The sequence below is a fragment of the Pleurodeles waltl genome, chromosome 6 (genome assembly GCF_031143425.1).
Source record: "Pleurodeles waltl isolate 20211129_DDA chromosome 6, aPleWal1.hap1.20221129, whole genome shotgun sequence".
In the NCBI taxonomy this organism is placed as follows: domain Eukaryota; kingdom Metazoa; phylum Chordata; class Amphibia; order Caudata; family Salamandridae; genus Pleurodeles; species Pleurodeles waltl.
The window spans coordinates 1,491,661,880-1,491,681,906 of NC_090445.1; positions in this window are offsets into that span (position 1 = coordinate 1,491,661,880).

Sequence of the window (20,027 nt, forward strand, 5' to 3'; positions counted from 1 at the left end):
GGTCCGGAAATCCATTGTCAGTGCACTGCTGGTGTTTGTTCTTTCTGCAGAATCCCCCTATCACGACTTCTGTGCTCTCTGGGGGTGGTAAGTGTACTTTACTCCTACTTTTCAGGGTCTTGGGGTGAGGTATTTTTCTAACCCTCACTGTTTTCTTACAGTCCCAGCGACCCTCTACAAGCTCACATAGGTCTGGGGTCCATTCGTGGTTTGCATTCCACTTTTGGAGTATATGGTTTGTGCTGACCCTATACCTATGTGCTCCTATTGCAATCTATTGTAATTCTACACTGTTTGCATTACTTTTCTTGCTCCTACTTACCTAATTTTGATTTGTGTACATATAACTTGTGTATATAACTTATCTTCTTACTGAGGATACTTACTGAGATACTTTTGGCATATTGGGGGTCATTACAACATTGGCGGTAAAAGGCGCTTACCGCTGTGCAGAAGCCCGCCAATACACCGCTGCGGCTGCGGAATCCTGCCACAGGTATTATGACACAGATCTCGGAATCCGCCGAAATTCAGACACCCACACAAGTCCGCCTCATCAAAGGTCAGTGATAAACTGGTGAAAACCAAACCTCCACCTCCACGCCAACAGAAACACGCCCATGCTATTACGACCCACGAATCCACACGGTGGTCTTTCAACCGCGGTATTCCATTGGCGGTACACACACCGCGATCAAAATACACACACATCTCCAAAACACCGCCACATTGGACAATTCAAAATACACACACCTGATACACATTCAAACAACACTCCCACACACCCAACACAATATAAAACACACACCCACATCACCCACAAACCCTTACGAACAGAAATTTAGACGAAGGCCAGAGAGACAGCACAGCTAAGACAGCCCCACCACACAGAGGCACACAACACCATCATCCACACAACATCCACGCACAAAACACCACACACCACTACACATCACCACACACATCAACATTCACACCGCCCCACACATCACACACACCACCCCATGGCACGCCAAAGACACCCCCGCTTTTCCGAGGAGGAGCTCCAGGTCATGGTGGAGGAAATTGTCTGGGTAGAGCCACAGCTATTTGGCTCACAGGTGCAGCACACATCCATAGCCAGGAAGATGGAGCTATGGCGCAGAATAGTGGACAGGGTCAATGCTGTGGGACAGCACCCAAGAAATCAGGAGGACATCAGGAAGAGGTGGAACGACCTACGGGGGAAGGTGCATTCAACGGTCTCCAGGCACAACATCGCGGTTCAGCGGACTGGCGGCGGACCCCCACCTCCTCCCCCACAACTAACAACATGGGAGGAGCAAGTCTTGACCATCATGCATCCAGAGGGCCTCGGAGGAGTAGGTGGAGGAATGGACACTGGTAACTCAATTCTTAACTATCATATACCCCACCCTACCTGCATGCTATCACACATCCCCACCCTCACCCCCTCCCCTATCACCCCAAATCCTCACTAATGTACTAATAACACAAACTACACATCCCAACACCAAACCCTGCATGACACAACTAAGCATGAACACCCATCACAAAATCATGCCCACTCCACATACCCATAACAACCCACTAACCATCATCACACAAGCCCCCACACAGAAATGCTTGCACTGGGGTACAGGCACACCCACCCATTGCACACCATCACACACACACATGCAATAATCATGCTCTTATGCCCCTGCAGGATCACGAAGGACTGTCACCACACCGGAGGGTCCAGACAACTCCACTCCACCCACAGAAGAGGCCCACAGTGACGATAGCAGCTCTGCCCTACTGGAGCCTGATGACCAGCCCGGGCCATTGTGGGCCTCGGGACAGTCGGTTCCCCTTGCACAGGCACAGCCCAACACTGACCTTCCACCCTCTGCTAACACCAGCACAGCACCCACCCAGCGGGCCCAAACCTCCCTACCCAGGACAGGTCAATCAGCTGTGTGTCCACCACTACAGGGAACCCAGGATAACCCACCACCCCAACAACAACAGGGACCTGGGGACAGTGGTAGTGGGCACACAGTCCAGGGGACGGAGGCCCAGGAACACAGGGGAACTGGGAGGGCTGCTGTGCGACAGGGGGCGGACAGGCCAAGGGAACCTACTCTCCACGAGGCCCTATCCTCCATCATGGGAGCATACCACCACTCCTAGGAGACGATGGGGACAGTCCTGGTCAAGTTTCAGGAGACCCAGCGCCTGCATGAGGACCAGTATTTGGGGTTCAGGGAGGAGCTCAGGTCCATCAGCTCCGCCTTGGGCACCATCGTAGGGGTGCTGAAGGACATACAGCAGACCATGAGGGACACCGTGGCACTCCAAGGGGCCCCTGACACTAGCATGGACGATGAACTGCCCACCACCTCCGCCGGCGCTAGTGGACAGGACACCCAGCCACAGGACCACCACACCAGCACCCCACCCCCTGCAGACGGACAACCACCACACAAGTGGTCCCTGAGATCCAGGAACAGGATAGAGCAAGATGGCAAGACCCCCGCCAGGAAATGAGACCACCCTGATTGTCCCCCCACTGTCCCACTTTGTTACCCTGTCCATACTTAAACTGCCCAAGCTCCACTTCCTATGGCCATATGGGCAGTGCACCTGTGAGACCAATAGACTGGACTCTGCCATGGACATTCCTCCGCCATCACCCATCACCATTTTACAACTCCCCTCCATTTTTGAGCACTTCAATAAACACCCTTGAAACACAAAACAATCTGGAGTCAGTCTATGAATTGGTAAAATGTAATATCTATGACAGCGTCAAAAAGCGGTATTAGTTGTAAAGGCAACATACCAATGTCACACATCACATGTCCCTCAAGGATGCATGCAGATGACACACGTTGGTAACCACACCTGTGAAACCGTATTGGAAAGAAACAACTCAGTTACCAAATAATCCCATGAAATTAGACACAGGATAGAGGAGGACGTGTGACAGTGAATGTAATGGTAAAAATGAAAATGTTCTCACCTGTGTGTCACTGGAAATATTGCTGTATGACTGACTCCCTGTTGTCATTGTCTTCTTCCTCAGCTTCCTCCTCATCACTGTCCACAGGCTCCACAGGCTCCACAGCTGCCACAACACCGTCATCTGGACCATCCTCCTGCAGAAAAGGCACCTGGCGTCGCGAAGCAAGATTGTGAAGCATCGAGCAGGCGATGATGATCTGGCACACCTTCTTTGGTGAGTAGAATAGGGAACCACCTGTCATATGGAGGCACCTGAACCTGGCCTTAAGGAGGCCGAAGGTGCGTTCGATCACTCTCCTAGTCCGCCCATGGGCCTCATTATAGCGTTCCTCTGCCCTGGTCCTGGGATTCCTTACTGGGGTCAGTAGCCATGACAGGTTGGGGTAACCAGAGTCCCCTAATAGCCACACACGGTGCCTCTGGAGTTGACCCATCATATCAGGGATGCTGCTATTCTGCAGGATGTAGGCGTTATGCACTGAGCCAGGGAAAATAGCATTAACCTGGGAGATGTACTGGTCTGCCAAACAGACCATCTGTCCATTCATGGAATGATAACTCTTCCTGTTCCTGTACACCTGTTCACTCCTGTGGGAGTGGACCAGAGCTACATGGGTCCCATCAATGGCGCCTATGACGTTGGGGATATGTCCAAGGGCATAGAAGTCACCTTTCACTGTAGCCAAATCTACCACCTCAGGGAAAATGATGTATCTCCTTACGTGTTTCAGCAGGGCAGACAACACTCTGGATAAGAAGTTGGAAAACATAGGCTGGGACATCCCTGATGCCATGGCCACTGTTGTCTGAAATGACCCACTTGCAAGGAAATGGAGCACTGACAGCACCTGCACATCAGGGGGGATTCCAGTGGGATGGCGGATTGGTGACATCAGGTCCTGGATTGTGTCACGGTCAAACCTGTAGGTGACGATTAAATGTCGCTCCTCCATTGTCAACAGGTCCACCAGCGGTCGGTACACCGGAGGATTCCGCCATCTTCTCAAATGTCCCAGCTGACGGCGCCTAGGAAGGACAACAGTGACGATCAAGTCATTTTTTTTCCAGGTATGTACCCACAGTTACACAGAAGACGACACCAAACACAAAACCCTTCCTGTATGTGTGTTGAGTGTAGGCCTAGCTATGTGTGACGCAGAAGTAAATGAAGCCATGTGGGCCCCTAAAATGGCGGCTGCCTGACCTCTAAACTGGGACAATGGGATTGTGGGGTAACTGCGTTGGCGTTGCACACCGTCGCGGTAGGCGGTCGTAGACCGCGGCGCAATGCTGCATTGGTTAACATAGGACCCTATGGGTCCCAGGAGCCAATGAACAGGTGCGCCGGCGGTGATGATACGCACCACGCGGACGTGACCGCCGCGGACGTGACCGCCATTTTCTATCTGTTCAATCACTAGATACCTGATCTTCGACAGGAGAGGACCTACACTGGAAGTGCTGCTGTGACCTCGGTCTGGAAGAGACAATGGCTGCTGCGTCTGGGGAAAGGGCCCCTGCCTTCACTGCTCAGGAGTTGGAAAAACTGCTAGACGGGGTCCTCCCCCAGTACATGCTACTCTACGGTCCTCCAGACTAACAGGTTAGTACACATGGAGCACGTTGTATGGGCTAGGCCTGGGTGGAGAGGGCTGGTTGTAAGAGGGAAGGGGGCAGAGTTCAGGGAACATGAATGCATGTGAATGAATGGGCCACATGGCTAGAGTAGTGAGGGGGGCCACTCATATCGACGGTGCACTTGGTAATGACTTCTCTTCTTCCCTTGTGCATGTCATGTAGGTCAGCGCCCACCAGAAGAAGGACATTTGGTATGCCATCGCCAAGGACGTCCGGACCCTGGTGGTCCACCAGAGACGGGGCACCCACTGCCGGGAAAGATGGGAGGACATTCGCCACTGAAGCAAGAAGACAGCGGAGGCTCAGCTGGGGATGGCCTCCTAACGTGGGAGGGGTGCCCGTCGCCCCATGACCCCCCTGATGTTCAGGATCCTGGCGGTGGCATACCCGGAGTTGGATGGGCGCTTGAGGGCATCACAGCAGACACATGGGGGTGAGTACAACATCATTCATCGGACTTTGCGCGCAGTGGAGGGGTCTGGGTGGGGGAGGAGGCCTGTGGGTGTACCTAGGCCAGGCAGAAAAACGTAGACTAGGCCCCTCCGTAATGCAGGCCATGTGGCACTCCACCCCACCGCAGTAGACTGCCAAGTACAGGTATAGATGCCCCTGTGGCATCCATGTGTGCAGATGTCCACCATAGCCATGTAGGCCAGATCCCAGAAATTGCATCTGCAGCGGCCAGGAGCACGGCGTAGTGCAGGGGGCTGCTGTGACTGTATTGTCCGCCAACGGTAGCGGTATGCCATGCACTCAACCTGTCTTTCTTCTGTCTTCCCTCCCCTTTTTGTGCTCTCCCTGTTCTTTTGTGCATCAGCATCGTCAGGCGGAGGTACAGTGGCACCGGAGCACGAGGGAGCTGCATCCCACATGGCCATGGAGGGCCACACCATGGACTCAGAATGCACCAGTGGGACGGAGGGCGAGTGGAGCTTCACATCGGCCACCGGATCACCAAGCAGCGACACGGACTCGTCCGCCGATGGGAGCTCCCTTGTGGTGGCGGCACCATCTGTGCACCCCACTTCTAAGGGTACAGCCGCCACCTCCCCTACCAGCACCGCCCTCCCAGCAGCCCCTCAGCGTTCGCCCCGTGCCCGCTCACCCAGGAGGGTGGGCATCACCTTCGCTCCAGGCAACTCAGGCCCTGCCCCAGTCACCCCTGCTGCCCTCAGTGAGGAGGCCATTGACCTCCTCAGGTCACTCACTGTTGGGCAGTCTACCATTGTGAATGCCATCCAGGGTGTAGAAAGGGAGTTGCAACACAGTAATGCATTCCTGGAGGGCATTCATTCTGGTCAGCGAACCCTGCAATCTCTGGCCTCAGCACTGATGGCAGCCTTTGTCCCTGTGTCTAGCCTCCCCCCTCCAACCTCCTCCACCCAGACCCAATCCCCTGTACCCCAGCCCATCCCAAGCACACCTACAGACCAGCATGCACACAAGTCAACACACAAGGGAAACTCAGGCAAACATAGGCACCACACAACCCACAGGCACACACACAAGCATCACCCACATGCAGACACAGCAACATCCACTGCCTCTACTGTGTCCCCCTCCTCCTCTTCTCCCTCCTCCCTCCCAGTGTTGTCTACACTCTCACCTGCATGCACTACATCTACAGGCACCAGGACTCGCACCAGAACACCCAGCACCACACCCCGCTCACCTGCACTCACCATCTCCACTCCCATTTACACGTCCCCTGTGTCCTCTCCCAGTGTGTATGTGACGCCCCCTCCCAAAGTACACAAATGCGGGCACCCACACACCCAACTTCCATCCACCTCACGACAGCCTCCAGTACCTGCACCCAAAACACTGAAAGTGACACCTCCTACAACCACCTCCTCTTCCTCCACTCCCAGGCCCCCTCAAACTACCCATCCCAGTGTTCGTCAGAAACTGTCCCTCTGTAAATTTGACCTTTTGGCCCCCACCACCCCTCTCCAATTCATCAGTCCAGTCGTAGCGCCTCAGCCAAAAAGCCTCCAATACCAGTGGTGCCTGTTTAAGGTGTGTGGAGTGCACCGGCCACCAGGGCAGGTAGTGTGACCCGGAACCAAGGCTCTGGCAGCCCACCCCCTGTAAAGGCTCTGAAATTGGAAAGTGGCCGACGAGATCCTGTGAAGACTCCTGGAGGCAAAACAACTCACAGGGGTCCCAGGGGGATTGCAGAGTAAGCTGTGACTCCTCCAAAGGTGGGGAAGGGCCAGGGGAAGTCTGCACAGCCTCGTGTGAGCATCACGGCGGAGAAGGGCGGCATCCTAACCCGGCGGTCGGGAGGCCACCGCCAGCACCGTCATCACTGGTCCGGAGACCACCGCCAGAGTCATTGCCCGGGAGGGCCCAAGTATCGTCACTGGTCCGAAGACCACCGCCAGAGTCATTGCCCAGAAGGGGCCCAAGTATCGTCACTGGTCCGGAGACCACCGCCAGAGTCATTGCCCAGGAGGGCCCAAGTGTCGTCACTGGTCCGGAGACCACCGCCAGAGTCAGTGCCCAGGAGGGCCCAAGTATCATCACTGGTCAGGAGACCACCACCACCGCCAGAGTCATTGCCCAGGAGGGCCCAAGTATCATCACTGGTCCGGAGACCACCGCCAGAGTCATTGCCCAGGAGGGCCCAAGTATCGTCACTGGTCCGGAGACCACCGCCAGAGTCATTGCCCAGGAGGGCCCAAGTATCGTCACTGGTCCGGTGACCACCACCAGAGTCAGTGCCCAGGAGGGCCCTGGCTGCCACAGCCCCGCTGGGCAATGAGGGAACGTCATGCCACACACCAATGCCCAGTCCAGGGAACGTCATGCCACACACCAATGCCCAGTCCAGGGAACGTCATGCCACACACCAATGCCTGTTCCAGAACTGCCATGGCTAAGCACCGCTGAACAGTCCAGAGACCGCCATGGCTAAGCACCGCTGAACAGTCCAGAGACTGCCATGGCAAAGAACCGCTGAACAGTCTAGAACCGCCATGGCAAAGCACCGCTGAACAGTCCAGAGACCGCCATGGCTAAGCACCACTGAACAGGGCATGCACCGGGGAAGAATGAAAAGACCGCCACATCAAGCATCGTCATCCCATGTGCAGCTGGGACAGTGACGGGACAGGAACTTTCACGGGGAGACCAATCCAGTCTGGGCACCAGTCCCCCTCCAGAGCCAGTGGAGGCTGTTATCTACTTGCGAAACTGTGGCTTTGCACTCCCCAGGATGGTACAGTGGGCAAACCACCCACTGTAGAGACTTGAGAGACTGTGGCTTTGCACTCCCCAGGATGGTACAGTGGGCAACCCACCCACTGTAGAGATTTAAGAGACTGTGGCTTTGCACTCCCCAGGATGGTACAGTGGGCAACCCACCCACTGTAGAGTTTTGAGAGACTGTGGCTTTGCACTCCCCAGGATGGTACAGTGGGCAACCCACCCACTGTAGAGACTTGAGAGACTGGCTTTGCACTCCCCAGGATTGTACAGTGGGCAACCCACCCACTGTAGAGACTTGAGAGACTGTGGCTTTGCACTCCCCGGGATGGTACAGTGAGCAACCCACCCACTGTAGAGACTTGAGAGACTGTGGCTTTGCACTCCCCAGGATGGTACAGTGGGCAACCCACCCACTGTAGAGACTTGAGAGACTGACTTTGCACTCCCCAGGATGGTACAGTGGGCAACCCACCCACTGTAGTTTTGAGAGACTGTGGCTTTGCACTCCCCGGGATGGTACAGTGAGCAACCCACCCACTGTAGAGACTTGAGAGACTGTGGCTTTGCCCTCCCCAGGATGGTACAGTGGGCAACCCACCCACTGTAGAGACTTGAGAGACTGACTTTGCACTCCCCAGGATGGTACAGTGGGCAACCCACCCACTGTAGTTTTGAGAGACTGTGGCTTTGCACTCCCCAGGATGGTACAGTGGGCAACCCACCCACTGAAGAGACTTGAGAGACTGTGGCTTTGCACTCCCCAGGATGCATCAATGGGCAGGGAGCCCTGTCGTGGATCTGGCTTTGCACTCATCCGGCTGAGGGCCCCCCCCTTCCCTTCCCCCTGAGGTGCCTGTTGTATTTCTATCTGATGCCCCGGCAGTGTTCTCTCCGATTGTGGACAGATATCTATTGTGGGCCTCCCCCATGCATTTTTGGACTAGTGGTGCATGGACATTGATATGTGCATATCTGCACTACTTCTCGTAATGTATATATTTTTGAATGATTTTATGATATATCTGTATATTTTTGAAACATGTATTTTGATACATTACAATGTTTGAACTGATTTCGTTTTGTCTTTGCATTCTTCCGGGGGGATTGTGGGTTGTTACTGTGATTTTTGTAAATGCATTGGTGTGTGTGTTGTAATTTGCAAGGGTGGGGGTGTTTCGTGTGTCTCCCCCTAACTTTTGCCTCCCCCCTCCCCTTTGTCGTAGGTGCAGTATTCACCGTTGTCTTCGCCCGCGCCGGCGTTGCTCTTCGTAGATGAGTAGGAATACAAGGGCCGGTAGAATTTGTAAATCCGGATCCATGGAGTCCTCCTTCCTCGTGGGATGTGTTCAGGTGAGCGTTTTCTCATTGCAATAACTGTTTCCGCCGTGTTTTTATCCACGGTGAATCCGCCCTGGAAAAGGTGGCGGATTGGTAGGTTGTGATACTATGGGCGGTACATTGTCTTCCGCCTGTCTGTTGGCGGTGACTGCCGCGCTGCTTGTCTGTACCGCCGTGGCGGGCGGTGTGTTAAAGTGGCTGTCTTTGTTGGCAGCTTCCGCCAGGGTCATAATTCCCTTTTTTTGTCCGCCGGGCTGTTTGCGGTATCGCCGCACCTTTAACACCGTCGGCCAGGGTTGTAATGACCACCATTGTCATAAAAATAAAGTACCTTTTTTTTTAGTAACTCTGTGTATTGTGTTTTCTTGTGATATTGTGCATATGATATAAGTGGTATAGTAGGAGCTTTACATGTCTCCTAGTTCAGCCTAAGCTGCTTTGCTATAGCTACCTTCTATCAGTCTAAGCTGCTAGAAACACCTCTTCTACACTAAGAAGGGATAACTGGACCTGGCGCAAGGTGTAAGTACCTCTGGTACCCATTACAAGCCAGGCTAGCCTCCTACAACTGGCTTATGCAAGGAGGGCACCATCTGTGCCCTTCAAAGCATTTCCAGAGGTTGGGGGAGGCTACTCCTCCCCAGCCCTTAACACCTATTTCCAAAGGGAAAGGGTGTAACACCCTCTCTCAGAGGAAATTCTTTGTTCTGCCTTCCTGGGACTGGGCTGCCCTGTCCCCACAAGGGCAGAAGCCTGTCTGTGGGTTGGCAGCAGCGGTAGCTGCAGTGAAAACCCCAGAGAACTAGTTTGGCAGTACCCGGGGTTCATGCTGGAGCCCCGGGGATGCATGGCACCCCAACACCAGATTTGGCTTGGGGGGACAATTCCATGATCTTAGACGTGTTATATGGCCATATTCAGAGTTACCATTGTGAAGCTACATATAGGTATTGACCTATATGTAGTGCACACGTGTAATGGTGTCCCCACACTCACAAAGTCTGGGGAAATTGCCCTGGACTATGTAGGGGCACATTGGCTAGTGCCAGGGTGCCCTCACACTTAGTAACTTTGCACCTAACCTTCACCTAGTGAGGGTTAGACATATAGGTGACTTATAAGTTACTTAAGTGCAGTGTAAAATGGCTGTGAAATAACGTGGACGTTATTTCACTCAGGCTGCAGTGGCAGTCTTGTGTAAGAATTGTCTGAGCTTCCTATGGGTGGCAATAGAAATGCTGCAGCCCATAGGGATCTCTTGGAACCCCAATACCCTGGGTACCTAGGTATCATATACTAGGGAATTATAAGGGTTTTCCAGTGTGCCATTTAGAATTGGTAAAAATGCTCACTATCCTGCAGTGACAATTGTACAGGCAGAGAGAGCATAAGCACTGAGGTTCTGATTAGCAGAGCCTCAGTGACACAGTTGGGCACCGCACAGGGAACACATTCAGTCCACAACTATGAGCACTGGGGTCCTGGCTAGCAGGATCCCAGTGAGACAGGCAAAAACAAACTGACACGCAAGTAAAAAATGGGGGTAACATGCCAGGCAAGATGGTCCTACAGGAGGAAAACGTTTTTTGTTGCCCTTTCTTGCACAGTCATTGACACGTTTTGCTAGATTGTATTGCTGGTTTTTAAACTCTGCGTACTGGGAAACTGCTATCCAGTGCCAAGTCTATGTGGTCTAAACCCTAAAAAAAAATATTTTCTATCAGTCTATAGTACATGAGCCAGTAAGTAAGTAAAATTTTATTTTGGTTAATTAAAACAATTGCCATTTAACATACAATAAAATATAACACGAACATTTAAAATTATTTATATTAGAAAAATGTTGAAAAGGATGTGGGGCACCTGTACCAAGAAGCCTTGCATTGCACAGTACATTGCAATGTGCAAAGTGTCAAACATTCTGAATTGGTTACAAATTAGCTTAAAATATCTTATTTTGGAAACAATATATTATCTGCTGTAGGCGGGAGCTAAATAGGATACCGTTTTTGTTCAATGTAAGGGAGAAAACCTTGTTCTTATTAAGATTGGTAGGGTTGCCCGCGAAGCTTTTCATTGGAGAATAAGGTGGTGATTAAAGAATTACCTAAACCCAATTTTGTGGACAGTCATTGTTACTTTGGTGTACCAGCACTGTATCTGAACTATTTGTGAACTTGGTAAATCTCACGACCATGTGTTGACATTCTGCGCTCAAACAGACGTTTACAGCTTGACAAGTGCGAATATGGTGTTGATTGCAAACAATACGAAGCCAGAATATGTGTTTTTTTAGTAAAGATTGGACGGTAAATAAATAAAATGTTCTTTTTGTTGTTGTAAACAGCCTGCAGTTTCGTGAAGAGGAGTACAGTCCAAGGTATAGTTGAAACTTTGCAATAACATTTAATAACCTTTAAATGTGTTGTTTCCGTTTCCGTCAAAGGAGTTTATTTATATGACTCTCTTGTTAACCATGCTGGCTTCCTTTGCTAAAATGCTTTTGGCCCTAATAAAGGAACAACTTTTTACTTGTTTATTGAGTGATTTTTGAAGGCATTAAAAAGTAGTTCCTGTTCCCATAAAATATCTGCATCCAAGGACTGAAGTGCTGTTATAAGTAATCTTACAATGAGTTTGTTCTTGTGGTTAGGCCAGATTGAAGTTCCTGCCAAATACAGGACTTTAAAGTTGCTTCCTGTGGGTGTTTCACTGAAAACATGTATTTGAGGAAGGTTGCTTTCTGCCCAAGAAGTTGCTTCACTAAACCATACTTAATTTGGTCTTGCGAAGCGTTCTGTGGGAGGCTGAATAACAGACAATATCGTCACTTTGACTGATGTTAAGGAATGTTCCAAATTTGTTCGGCAAAGCTTGTTTTCTAAATGCTATTGAGGGGACGAGTTTTATTACGTTAAAGGACATGCAAGTTAAAAGTCTCTAGTTTATTGCAGCACATATTGCATCACCATTAAACTGACAATGGAAAACACGACGTCAGTAACCTAACCCTGCAGGCATGAGCTGCAAATTTGAGTCCCAAAATAACTCCTCTTTTTAAATATTAATGACATCCTAAGTAGGTCTTGAATGCCCATAAGGCAGGATATTAAGATTAAGGCAGGAAATCAAAAAATACGGCAAGTAAGTTTAAAAATAAGCCTCCAAAACCAATGCCATAAAAACTATTTTCACGGTAGCAGGGTTTGCTCTTCAACAAGAAAGCATTTGGATAGTTTATTAAAGTTAATAGTATCATCCTCACCTAGGAATCAAATAAAAACAATTTGGACTGTTTACAATATTTGTTACAAATCCAATGAATTGGTAGTCACATTTGTAACATATATTATACTTTTAAGAAGCTACTTTTAGACTGTTAAGTCCTTGAGAAGCTAATTTGTTTGAGCTTCACAACTTGCAACTAAATTTAATAAGGCCTGTATTGGCTCCCAAAGCTGAGGCAAAGGAATTGGGAGATAGGAGATGTTCTGTTCCCCGGGCAGGATGATGGAGAAAAAAGAAAGTGCTGGACCAATTCACAGTCCTATTTTTACGCATTCTTTCAGAACCTGGGTAACAAATGTTTTTAGGTTCTTCTAGAGGTGCTAATGTATGTATTTGAATATTGTGTAATATATTTGTTTATGGTGCCAAACAATTGCTTGGTGTTTATAAAAACAGTATTGTCATTGTTTGTTTGTCTCCTGGTGTATGATGATTTATGTACACATTGAAACTAATTTTTTGAGGATTTTCCTATTCAAACTGTGGCAGCGTGAATTCAGCTGCGCTTCCATATATTTCCAAAGCGTAATTTCTGTGAAACTTGTGTCAGTGTTGCCATTTTTTTGCGTTTCTTGTATTTTGCCCAATTTTTGCTTACTGAAGGGCGGTACCCCTGTTGTTTTACACTACACTTTCTAAAAGTTACATTTTCAAACTTACAATTTAAAAACCAATCTCACCAAAAGATGTATTTGAAAACTGCGAGTTCAGAGACCCCATATCTCTGTCTGCTCCCAATGGGAAATTACACTTAAAAGATATTTCAAGTCAATCCCCACTTTACCCTAGGGAGAGATAGGCCTTGCAATAGTGAAACCGAATTTAGCAATATTTCACTTTCAAGAAATGTAAAACACACCAGTACGTGTCCTACCTTTTAAATACACTGCACCCTGCCAATGGGGCTGCCTTGGGCCTTCCTTAGTTGGGAATTATGTATAGTAAAAGGAAAGGTTTGTGCCTGGCAAATGGGTGCACTTGCCAGGTCGAACTGGCAGTTAAAACTACACACACAGACACTGCAGTGACAGCCTGAGACATGTTCACAGGGCTACTCAGGTGGGTGGCGCAATCAGTGTTGCATGCCCACTAGTAGCAGCGGTCAAGTGCCTAGAGTCCTAAAGCCAGCAAAAATTAAATTCAGCTAAGAATCAAAACAGGAGGTCAGAAGTAAAAAAGACAAGGAAAACCAAGCAAAGGGCTAAAAGGTCTAACAGGACACATAAGCTGCAATAAGCCCAATTTCCTGAAAGAGCTTTTCAGTTTCAACTAAACCTGCCAAGGGACTACTAGGGCCTTCTGTTGAAGTGAGTCTTGATTCCCCCCTAATTGTTGTTCCTGAGGTCCTGGAACCCTTGGCTGGTGTCAGAGTGTACTCCCCTGTCCAACTCTAAAAATTGGGGAGCATGTGTAAGAAAAATGCAGCACCACTATTCTTGCACCCCTTTGTGCCCCCCTAATGCCACCATGTGTGTCACCATTTGGTATTTAAAATATGGCGCAACATGGCAGTAGTTAGGGGATGGCATCAGAATTTTTTACGCTAGTCTGTTGCTTTGAAGAATTAGTGTAAAAAATTCTGATGCTAACCCTTAAAAAAAGCACCTAGAGGCCCTTTGTAACCAATGGAAAAATCCTTTTAATGTCTGCTAGGTCTTCTAATGCCACAATTACATTAATAAAATTACACTAATGTGGCGTTGGAATGGTGCTAGGGGCTCTTTAATATGCCCCATGGCTTCTAAACACATTTTCTAGACTTTGCTAGAGACCCACTGAAGTCTGGGACCAACCTATCAAGCCAATCCATTGCCGGTGCATCACCCATGACCCTGTCTTCGCCAGTGCTCTCACATCATTATTCCTCACAGCAGCAAATCCGATTCGCAGGCCCAATGTCAACCAGCATCAGACAATGTCAAGCCATCTTTGGCTATCCAGTCTGCAGCCTTGCCCCACTGAGGAAATCTGACTTTCTGAAAATTATTCAAGTCTGAAGATAGAAATCTTCAATGGGTCTGTTGCCAAGCAGCATTGATCAATGTTGATAGCATCCGGGGCATAAACTCTCGATGTTTAACACTCAGAGCTATTCCTGCCAACATCTACAGCTTCACCAAGACCTTGTTCTTCATTAACAGGTCATTCACAAGCCCATCTTTGGATCCAGCCTTGAGCCTTGCCCCTTGGGAGCTCTACTGTCTCTCAAATTTTTTATGTCCGAAGGCAACCTTTGATCGTGACCACCCTTGTCCTCGTATCCCACTCATCTCCATTATGGTCAACCTCAAACCTGACCAGTTACCAATGGATGACAAATAAAAACTTTACAAAATCATATCTCTGGTTCCCCCTATGGGATGTTTGTCATTTTGGTGTAATTTTGTTGATCAAAATACTCTTTATTTATCAAATCAATTGGAGTCATATTTGTATTCTGTTGTATTTTTTTTTACTTTTAACTTTTATAGTACTTCCACATGCTTTATACGTTTTCATAAATTAAGCTTGTCTGCTTTGTGCTACAAATGGAATGGGCTGAGTTTAGGTTTAAGTTAACAAAACCTTTTTTGGACCTAACAAGAAAAGTAACATTGATACTGACTGTGGTATACACCAAGTAATAGTACACTTTCTTACAGTTGGACCTTTTATCATGTTATGGCAGTTGTTGTATTTAAGATAAGGTACGATTGCTTTGTTTGTAGCTTCAGTAATCTTTTTCTTCCTTTGTGTGCTAATTTGTTCACTTCTTAAGAATTACGACATTCTTCCATGCAGGTTTTTGATGTTAACATCAGTTACCACACATTTCCAGTGTTTAGATATTATCTGATGGATCTTTCTACTCTACAAGAAGTCACACAAGTCTGAACATCAGGACAAAAGCTTACACGTGAGACAGATTACTTGATCACATCCATAATGCAAGCACTCTCTCAATCATACAAAAGATGAAAAATTGCAAAAAAAGGCCCCAGTCATTGTGTAGCATCAATAAAATATTTACACCTTAGTGAGGGATTGATATAGAAACCAGTTGCTTCTCTTTTTTAGATTTAGCAATCAATAATATGAATAAATAATGTATAATATTGTTGTAACAGTATATTAAAAAAACTATTCACTCTTGAAATTGATCTGGTTCATGTTAGACTTTTCATCCTTGGCGTGGTCTCCCTTAACTTTTTGCCTCTGTTTCCCAGGTTGTTGATGTGTGCTGGACTCTGGTCTTGCTGTTTTTGTTACTCTGGGCATGTACCACTGCTAACCAGTGCTAAATTGCAAGTACTCCTTTACAAAATGTGTATGTAATTGGGTTATCCATGATTGGAATAACTGATGTATTACAAAGTCCCTAGTACAGTGCACTAGAGGTGCCCAGGGCTTGTAAATTAAATGCTACTAGTGGGCTAGCAGCACTGCTAACTACGCGCCCCAACCCGATGATAGGAGAAACAATGCAAGCTCTCGCTCATGCGTGAAATAGACGCATCGCAAGCCCTTTTTGACGCACACTCACCCATGCAGGGTTATTTTTGATGCACCCAAGGAACGTTTTCACGTTAACAGTGTTAGTGTGTGGTTAAAAGTTCATGAAGACTTTTTTTGCTTTTTAATTGATGACTTGTGTATTGTGGATTTTTGTTGTTTTGGTTGTGTTTTGTTTAGATAAATATTTCCCATTTTTCTAAACCTGTGTTGTGTCATTTTGTAGTGTTTTTCATTAAGTTACTGTGTGTGTGTTGGTACAAATACTTTATACCTAGCACTCTGAAGTTAAGCCTACTGCTCGTGCCAAGCTACCAAGGGGGGTAAGCAGGGGTTAGCTGAGGGTGATTCTCTTTTACCCTGACTAGAGTGAGGGTCCTTGCTTGGACAGGGGGTAACCTGACTGCCAATGAAAAACCCCATTTCGAACAGTTCATATTTGCTTATACATTGGAGGAAGAAATGCTGATTCCCTGTACCCTCTCTGTGCTCATCAATAAGAAACAGTATGCTTTCTATTGTTGGTTAGTAACCTGGACATACGTTCAAAGTTGTGGCCTGGAAATTATTGCAAGATAAGCTGAATCGTGACAGTAGAAGCTTCTATGCTATTACATAGGTATTGTAAGGACTAAGGCCCATATTTACACTTTTTAGCGCCACATTTGCATCATTTTTTTAAACAAAAGCGGCGCAAACTTACAAAATAAAATTGTATTTTGTAAGTTTGCGCCCCTTTTGCATCAAAAGTGGCACAAATGCTGTGCTAAAAAAGTATAAATATGGGCCTAAAGGTGTGTCTATAATATTAACCCCTTCACTGCCAGACCTTTTCCCCTTCAGTTGCTGAGTCATTTTTTTTTGTTATTTGAGGGAGTCAGTGCTTAGACCCGCATAACGTTTTGTCCAGGTAAGTTATCCACCCCAAATTTGCAGCCTTTTTTTCCAACATCCTTGGGAGTCTAGAGATGCCCAGGGTTTGTGGGACCAAGACATTAGCCAAAATACAGCTAAAATTTCATTTTTGTTCAGGAAAATGGGAAAAAGTGCTGCAGAAGAAAGCATGTGTTTTTTTCCCCCTGAACATGTCATAAACAAAGGGTTTGCAGTTCTAAAATCATCATCTACCCGGCTTTCAGTTACAGGCAGATTTGAATCAGAAAACGACTTTTTGCAACACAATTTTGGCATTTAACTGGGACATACCACATTTTTACAATTTGTTTGTGCTTTCAGCCTCCTTCCAGTTAGTGACAGAAATGGGTGTAAAATCATTGCTGGATACCAGACAGATAAATATTTCTGAAAAGTAGACACCATTTTTAATTCAGCAAGGGGTTAATTGTGTAGATCTTTCAAGGTTTTGCTACAGTAACAGCTAAAATAAAAAAATAATATTGAAATTGATGTGAAAAAACAGCCATTTATATCCACGTTTTCTTCTATAACTTTTTCCAGCTAAGGCAGATTTTTAAAGCAATATGCAGTTGAGTAAGGAGGATTCTTCTGGTTGCGGGGATATATAGGGCTTGTAGGTTCATCAAGAGTCTGGGTACCCAGAGCCAATAAATGATTGCACCTTGCAATGGGTTTTCATTGTATACCGGGTATACAGCAATTCATTTGGTGAAATATATGTTTCAAGGAAACCTTTGTATTTCCTGAATGGGCACAAGATGAGGTTTTGAGAAGCAGTGGTTATTTGCACAGCTCTGAATTCTGGGACCCCCATACTAACATGTCAGTTACAGGGCATTTCTTAAATAGGCTTCTTTTTACACACTGTCTTTTATTTAGAAGGAAGAAAATGTAGAGGAAAGACAAGGGGCAATAACACTTGTTCTTCAATTCTGTGTTCCCTCAAGTCTCCCGATAAAAATGGTACCTTACTTTTGTGGGTAGGCCTAGTGCTTTTGACATTAAATGCAACATGGACACATCACATTTTTACTTTGAAATCTGGCGTGTTTTTTGGAAAGTGCCTAGCTGTGGATTTTGGCCTCTAGCTCAGCCGACACCTGCGAAGCCTAGCAAAGCTGTGTATTTTTTAAAACTAGACACATTTGGGAATCCAGAATGGGCTGACTTGTGGGGCTTTCACCAGGTTCTGTTACCCAAAATCCTTTGCAAACCTCAAAATTTGCCAAAAGAAATACTTTTTCTCACATTTCGGTGTTGGAAAGTTCTGGCATCTAAGAGGAGAAACAAACCTCCTTCCACCCAGCATTCCCTCAAGTCTCCTGATACTCTCGCGACAGGAAACACCCTCAAAACACAACATGGACACATCGCAATTTTCCCAAAGAAAATGGACCTGTGTCTAGCTGTGGATTTTGGCCTCTAGCTCAGCTGGCACCTAGGGAAACCTAGCAAACCTATACATTTTATAAAACTAGACAGATAGTGGAATTCAGAATGCAGTGACTTGTGGGGCTCTCACGAGGTCTTGGCAACAAGAATCCTTTGCAATCCTCACAAACTTTTTAAAAAACACTTTTCCCTCCATTTTCGGTGCTTCAATGTTCTGGAATCTGAGAGGAGCCACAAACGTCCTTCTACCCAGCATTCCCCTAAGAGTCCTGATAAAAATGCTACCTCAGTTGTGTTGGTAGGCCTAGTGGCTGCGACAGGAAACGCCCCAAAATGCAATATGGACAGTTGGGCGTCAAAAAGTGTAAATATGGCCCTAAGAAACTTACATAAATCAGCTATTAAACAGGCTAAGAACTGCTATTATTATCAGAAACTGGCAACACCCCGAAAGAATTGTTTAAGATGGTCAAGGCCCTAACCACCCCCTCTTCACCACAAGTACTAGATAACTCTGAGGTTTTCTGTGACAGGGTAGCCAGTTTTTTTACAGATAAGATAAGATTGTAAAAATCCACTCTGAATTTCGGGACCGTCAGCTACCCGTGAGAGAACAATACAGGTATTCCAACGCGGGGCTGACACAGGACCCATGCTGGATAATTTTGCACTGTTAACTGCTGAGCAAATCACATGCCTCCTACTCAGGATTCATTCAGGGTCTCCTGCTGACCCGTTCCTCCCAAGCGTGCTACAACTAGTCTGCGACTCGGTGGTAGAACCTCTGGAGAAGTTGTACTCAGATCTCCTGGAATAGGGCGTGTTCCCCTCAGAATGGAAAGAAACAATAATCATACCCATTAAAAAAATGGGGGGAAACCTAGAGGACCTCAAGAATCTACACCCAATTGTTATCCTACCTACACTAGCAAAAATGTTAGAAAAAAAATTAAATCAAGAGCTCACTTCCTACCTGACAACTCACGACTGCCTGGATATAGCCCAACACGATTCTGTAAACATCATAGCACGGAAACGGTCCTGTTTGAGATTACTGACGCCATTAGGAAACAGGTAGATTCAGGTGGAGGAGCAATTCTAATCTGTCCACCGCATTCAATACCTTCTTGCCCCTTATACTAACTCATTGTCTTTTTTAGGTTGGACTGAGAACACCAGCCCTGAACATCTTGACATCTTTCTTCCAAGACAGTTCACTATTAGTTAAATGTGGGGATTTTAGTTTGGCCCCATTTCCACAGTGGTCCTCGCTAAGCCCGACCCACTTTAATTTGTACGTCGCACCCTTGGCAGACTTGGTGCGGTCTTTCAGGTTTCAGATGTCCTCTTATGCCGATGACACCCACATTATAGTCTCATTTCAAGATAAGACTATTATAGTTGATAAATTCCACTCCTGCCACAGCGGGACAAACAAACAGCGCAGCGGTCACCGCCAACAGGCAGGCGGCAGACAATGTACCGCCCACCCTATCACAACTCAGCAATCCGCCACCTTTTCCGGGGCGGGAGCCCCGCCGATAAAAACACGGCAGAAACAGACTATGAATGGGAAAACGCTCACCTCTATACACTCCACGAGGAATCAGGACAGCATGGAACCCGAATTAAACATCCTACCAGCTATTGTCTACCTGCTCCTCTACCAGGAGCACGAAGGCCGGCGCAGACGACAACGGTGAGTACTGCACCTACGACACAGGGAAGGGGGGAGGAGG